Source organism: Rhinolophus ferrumequinum, chromosome 8, assembly GCF_004115265.2.
Source record: "Rhinolophus ferrumequinum isolate MPI-CBG mRhiFer1 chromosome 8, mRhiFer1_v1.p, whole genome shotgun sequence".
Lineage (NCBI taxonomy): Eukaryota > Metazoa > Chordata > Mammalia > Chiroptera > Rhinolophidae > Rhinolophus > Rhinolophus ferrumequinum.
The window spans coordinates 43,003,431-43,010,447 of record NC_046291.1 but is presented as its reverse complement, the minus strand read 5'-3'; the positions used below and the strand labels follow the sequence as shown (position 1 = coordinate 43,010,447).

Below are 7,017 nucleotides of genomic sequence, written 5' to 3'. Positions count from 1 at the left end.
AGTTTAATTTTGAATACCATCAAAAATATTCACTTAATGTGATTTATCTGATTATGATATCAAAAGAGTTTCTTCTCTCAAAATAAAGATTCTAAGATAAATTCAAGATTCCTATGAATGAAAATAAAACACATCTAAAACAGTGAGCTTAAAAAATAATGCAGCAGATTGTTAGGCACTTAGGGTAACAGGAAAGTATGTTCCCTAAAAAGGAAATCTGAAACATAAACTGTCATGGAAAATTATAACAAACCCTTTATTCATTTACTTTTTGCTATTTCATAAATACCAGAAGAGAAATTGGTCAGTTTGTGATGAAACTAAGAAAAATATATTTTTCCATAAAGCAAACTTATAAATATTTCCCTTTGGCTCCTTTGTCTAGTCCTCCTTCATTGTTCTGAAGAGATACCAAGTTCTTCCAGATTTTTGGTTAGGTGGGTGGTTTCCAAATTAACTGGACTCTCCAGGTAGGTAGTTCCTGCACAGGGTTTTCCCGTCACTGGATCTACGATTTGTCCAACTTTGCAAATGATCTCAGCCAGCTCATGTTTCACATGCTTCGTTTGTGGAACAGGTAATGCTTTAAGAAGTACGATATCCCCAACTGTGCACTTTTGAAGAGCATCATGAGCAAAGGAGGTTTTTCATTTATTAAAATACTTTAGTAAGTAAGGATCCAGAACAAGCCTGGTAACTTTCACTTTAGCAGTTTTTTGCATTGCTGTCCCAATCACCTTCCCCACGATCCATTTGGCATGGACAGATGAACGAGCTACTGACATTTCAGGTGGCTTTAGTCACCTCTGGCTCCACTGTCCCGGCGCACGACTCGCGGATTCAAGAATGTCTTGATATATTTGACAGAAATAGGTATTAAGTCCACTTCTTAATGCTTTTAAATTCTTAGCCAAAAAAAAAAAAAAAAAAAAAAAAAAAAAAAAAAAAAAAAAACAAAAAAAAACAAAACAAAAACCAACAACAACCAAAAAACCCAAAACGTATTTGTCCTATTTTCTGTCTTTGCCTGGAACGGTCTGAATTTGTGTTAAACCTGTTTAATCTCCTACTTGAGCATGTTTAAGAAACAGGTTAAGTGGGCATATTTACCTGGGTAGTCTAACTTCATACAGTTGTTAAGATATGAAGAAAATTGGTGAGAATTCTTTGAACAGTTTTGAGTGTGTTTGGAAGTGGTATTTTGATAAGCTTCCTGCTGGTTTTGTGGGAGGTGAGGAGGATTGGACTGATGGTATAATATACTTACAGGTAAAGGACAGTTTGATAACAATTCCTCATACGTATTCCAACTTGGCATCACCCAGTATTGCTTCTAAATAATAGTTTGATGTGCAGAAGTCTCGTTAATCAAAGCTGTATAAATTAGAATACAGGATAATTAAGAAAAAGCCTATGGAAAATCCTTTTCAATATCCAGAGTGTAAATATTTCAACTATCTAAAGTATTTACTTTTGTAACAGTAGTCATTTATGAATCATGTGTGCTTATTTTCTTTAGCCCAATTTACAGTGTGTCTATAAAATAATGTGTCTCATTTTGTTGGAGGAATTAAAATTGTTCAAGAAGGCATATTTTCCATGAATTTATAAGCACAACTAATCATTAAAATTACAGGTCGCTATGCTTTTATCATTTTCCTTTATCATTACTCTATCATCATTACTCCTTCAACATTCTTCAAAAGGATGGTAGAAACTCAGCCCTTGTTGAAAAAAAAAAAAAAGAATCTCACTGCGATACAGGCAGATAATGAGGCTAATTGCTTTACAAGACCCTCACCATAATTTAGAAATAATTGCAGTACTAAGAGATCTACGAGTAGATGAAATTCATTCATTCACTCATGAATACTAAGAATTTCCTCTGTGCCAGGTACCGTTCTAGAGACTAGGATTACAATAGTGAATGAGGCTAACGAGGTAGAGTATTTGCTCTCATGGAGGTAATCCTATGAGCTCCTACTATTGTGAAAATGGGCCCTCTGTCTGGCAGGGAGTTGGAAATGAGTCATTGGCAAAAATCCTTGAGTAATGAGAGACTAATTTTTTTGGAGATACTCCTTAGGGCCACTAAGGGAATAATTAGCTAAATACTTTCTCATGCTAACATGAAATTAACCAGTTTCAGGAAAAATCGTATATATAATTATGTTTTATTCTAAAAATGTGTATAAGGTATAGTTATCCCATAGATGTAAGGCTAATTACTTATTGCTGTTTGTAGCAACCTGACTTTATTAAAGGGTAGAAAAATATTTTTTTTCCTTATTTTGGAAGGTACTGGAACTTGAATCTAGATTTCGTAGGTATTGATAGGAATAGATGGTGGGAAAAAATGAAAGGTCTACATTTTTCTATATTGTTACTTGGCAAAGTATATTGAGTTACGTATGTGCTAGATACCTCCAGTGGGTATTAAATATGAAATAGAATATATGCTAATTCCTTATTATATTGTTATTCAGATATTTGTTTGACTTAGCAAAACTTTTTCTCACATGTCTGTTTTCTTACATGAATCCTCACAGAAGTTTTGAATAGAAACACAAGAAACCTTTTTTTCTCCATGTTCCCTCTGTACAATTTGTTTTTCCGATATGAAATAGCTGATTTACTACTGTCAGAAACTTCTGAGTAAAAATGATTCATTTAATGGAGTAAAAAAATGTATCAAAGAGGGTACTGGTTATTTAAGAGGGTACTTTGTTTTGAAGATGACCGACTTGGCTTCATTCTTTCATTTCAGTCCAACTGTCTCTCATTCTATTCTCATTCTTTTTTAAGTCAGTGACTTGTATAATGAAGAATAGGCAGAAGAGGCAGAAAATATATGGCCCCCCACCATCTTATAGTGGATCATCAGACCTTTCATGAAATTACTTCAGTTTTGAGCAGCATTAGATATTCACTTGAAAATCAAGATGCAACTTGAAACAGTCATAATGTGAATATCATCTTTGATCAATCCACAGATTTTTGTCTTTCTAATCTGTCAGTATATTGCTGTTGTTTTTGCTGTAGATAAAACTTTTCAAGGATTAAAAAAATTTCCAAGGGAAGAAAATATTTTCATCTAAGAGACTCAGAGCCCAATTAACTTAGCTATATATCACATTTTTGCATAATTCCTTATTAATTAAAGAATGAAATTTTCAAATGTTAGTATACATGAATATATATGAAAAACTGGGAAATTATGTGAATAATGCTAAATTATGTAATACTTCTGATATTATTTCTGTTAATCTTGCTGCTGACTTATTACTAAAATCAGTTTTAGGAAAAGTCACTTATTTTCTCCCTTGAGAGTATTCATGTTTACAGAAATAGTGCCATGCTCTTAAAAAGGGTGTGTGCTTATCAGCAGCACAACAGCATTGATTTTCCTAGCTACATTAATTTCTAAATTTTATGCTTTTTATTTTGATTAAACAAAAATTCCAGAAAATTTAGCAACCATGTAGGAAAGCCACGAGGGGGATAGATTTAAATGCTATAATTTTAGAGGTTGTTACTTAAGAAAATTAGGTGGAAGTACTTACTATATCTTTATTTATTTTTTATTATTTTTTTTAAAAGTTTATTGGGGTGACAATTGTTAGTAAAGTTACATAGATTTCAGGTGTACAATTCTGTATTACATCATCTATGAATCCCATTGTGTGTTCACCACCCAGAGTCAGTTCTCCTTCCATCACCATATATTGGATCCCCCTTACCCTTATCTCCCACCCCTCCCCCTTACCCTCTGGTAACCACTAAACTATTGTCTGTGTCTATGAGTTTTTGTTTCTCATTTGTTTGTCTTGTTCTTTTGTTGTTTTTTGTTCATATACCACATATCAGTGAAATCATATGGTTCTCTGTGGAGTTTCCTCAAAAAATTATGAATAGAATTACTATATCTTTAAAAAGGCTAAATTTCTTCATTCCCAACCTGAACATGAATGTAAAATGCTACTGTAAGTGTGTCTGTTACTTCTACTACAGGAACTCCATAGACTGTATGTGTCTTCAAAAAAATGAATCTATATGAAGAAACATTCTGCTAGTCATTTATAATTCCTGATTTATCACTTTGCTAATTCCAGATCATCCTTTACTGCCATTTTTGAAATAGTTTCTTTATTATTATTATTCTTAGCTTCAGGTGTACAAAACAATGTAATAGACATTTCACCCCTCATGAAGTGATAACCCCCAACTCCCAATCTATTGCCCCTCTGACATCGTATATATCTATTACAATTCTATTGACTCTGTTCCCTATGCTGTACTACATATCCCGTGACTATATATATATATATATATATATATATATATATATATTAAATTATAATTGACATACAATACTATTCAACTTCAGCTTCAAGTGTACAGTGGAGTGGTCAAGTATCTACACCGTCCATAAAGTGGTCTCCCTAATAAGACAGGTGCCATCTGACACCCTACAAAATCTTTACATTATTCATTATATTCCCCAAACTGCCTTTCATAGCCCCATGGCAATATTGTAGTTATCAATTTATGCTCTCTATTCCCTTCCCCTTGCCCTTCTCCTTCATCCCCATCCCTCTCTCATCTAGCAACCATCAGATTTTCCTCTATATCTCTGAGACTATTTCTGTTCACTTTGCCCATTTATTCACTTCTTTAGATTCCACATATAAGTGAAATAATATGGTATTTGTCTTTCTCTGACTGACTTATTTCACTTAGCATAATGTTCTCTGTTACCATCATTGCAAATGGTAAGATTTCATTCTTCTTTATAGCTGAGTAATACTTCATTGTATAAATGTACCAAGTTTCTTAATCTAGTCATCCACCGATGGACATTTTGATGGTTTCCATGTCTTGGCTATTGTAAATAGCACTGCAATAAACATAAAGGTGCATATATTTTTTTGAATTAGTGTCTTGGATTTCTCTGGATAAATAGCTGGTAGTGGAATTGCTGGGTCATAAGGTAGTTCCATTTACAGTTTTTTGATATACCTCCATACTGTTTTCCATAGTGTCTGCATCAATCTGCAACCCCACCAACAGTGCACCAAGGTCCCCTTTTCTCCACAACCTCGCCAGCACTTGTTGTTCTTTGATTTATTGATGATAGCCATTCTGACTGGAGTGAGGTGGTATCTCATTGTGGTTCTTATTTGCATTTCTCTAATTATTAGTAAGGTTGAGCATGGTTTCATGTCTGTTGGCCATCTGTATGTCATCTTTAGAGAAATGTCTCTTTATGTCCTCTGCCCGTTTTTTTAATTGGGTTGTTTGTTTTTTTGGTGTTGCGTTGTATGAGTTTGTTTTTTTTTTTTATATAAATTTTGGATATTAACCCCTTGTCAGATATATCATTGACAATTATCTTCTCCCATTCAGTAGGTTGGCTTTTTGTTTTATTAATGGTTTCCTTTGATGTAAAAAAAACGTCTAAGTTTGATGTAATGTCATGTTTATTTTTTTTTTTACTTCCCTTGCCCGAGGGGATATATCAGTAAAAATATTACTCAGGGTAATGTCTGCAAATTTACTCCCTATATTTTCTTCTAGGAGTTTCATGGTTTCAGGTCTTACATTTAAGTCTTTAATCCATTTTGAATTTGTTCTCATATATGACATAAGGAGGTGTTTCAGTTTCATTTTTTTTGCATGTGTCAGGCTATAGCTATTGTTCTATATAAATAAACTATGGTTTGCCTCCACCCCAGGAGTCTTGTATATGTACCAGTCTCCATGAAATTGTGGTAGGCTAACATAAGTATCAAGTAGAGTTAAACCTCTGTCCCTTCAGAGTCTTGACATAGACCTGCCTGAAGTTGGCTGTTTATTAATATTAGACATGTTTGACAATATGTAACCATTCTTCATTATTATCTTTTCCCAGTTTTGAGAATTTTCAAAGAGATGGGTAAATGTAATAATCCCTAACTTACATCTCTTAATGAAGGCATAATTACCAATAGAATTATCCACTTGATTTATATATATGTTTATATATAGTATATATATTTGATATATATGTTTAGATATATAAATATGTATATTTATAAATATGTATATTTATATATATATTTATGTTTATATATATTTATATATAAATATTATATATATGTATATTTATAAAAATTATAAATATAGACTGGTATAGAAAATTTATCATGGATTTGGATTTGAGCCAGATTTACATTTTTTCTGTGGTTTAAGTAAGGCAAGCAGTAACTATTTTATGTAGGTAATTGTAATAAGTCTGTTTTAACATTTTCAGTTAATTGCATAAGAGATATTTGTAATATACTTGATAAAATAAAAGTAAAGTGTTAAAATAATATGTTCTTGTGGTACTTTTTAAAAATCTACATATAGGTGGTATGATTAGGATAATTTTACTTAATTTTCCTTACTAAATTAAAAAAAATAGTAAGAAAGTATAATGAAACAAAGTTGTTTTCAAAGAGTGTCTATGCTGAGATATTAAATCTCCACATATTTAATGTTGCAGTCTGTAGACACAGAACATGGCAGACTGTCACGTTGGAATTGTGAAGCTAAACATTGTTGTGAATTACTACAACCTACCATATTTTTGTGACCTAGTCTCCCACCTCTAATAATAACCTTGTAATTACACCACAAAAGCATTAGTTTTAAAATATAACAATATTAAGACAATTATAATTTGATATTCTAAAGTTTTTTAATACTTAACAACATTCAAAAACACAAAGTAGGCTTTCAAATAATTTACCTTTCTTTTAATTTTATTTTAAATTTTCTTTTAAGAACTTTCTTTGCGCCTTCTTAATGAAATACTTTATAAATTGAAGCAGCAACTTTAAGAAAGCTTTGTTCAAGTCACTCTGTTTAATAAGTCAACAATACTACATATATTGTGCACACACTACATTACTTTCAAAGCCTATATTATTTATATACAATTAACACATAACCTATGTAAAATCAATCATGTAATGATGAATAAGACCAATCTTT

General features: G+C 31.9%; 1 pseudogene; it reads right to left on the bottom strand.

The window, feature by feature from the left end:
* Positions 1 to 392: 392 nt before the first annotated feature.
* On the bottom strand, positions 393 to 799 carry LOC117026369 (28S ribosomal protein S17, mitochondrial-like; annotated as a pseudogene).
* Between the last annotated feature and the right edge of the window lie 6,218 nt (positions 800 to 7,017).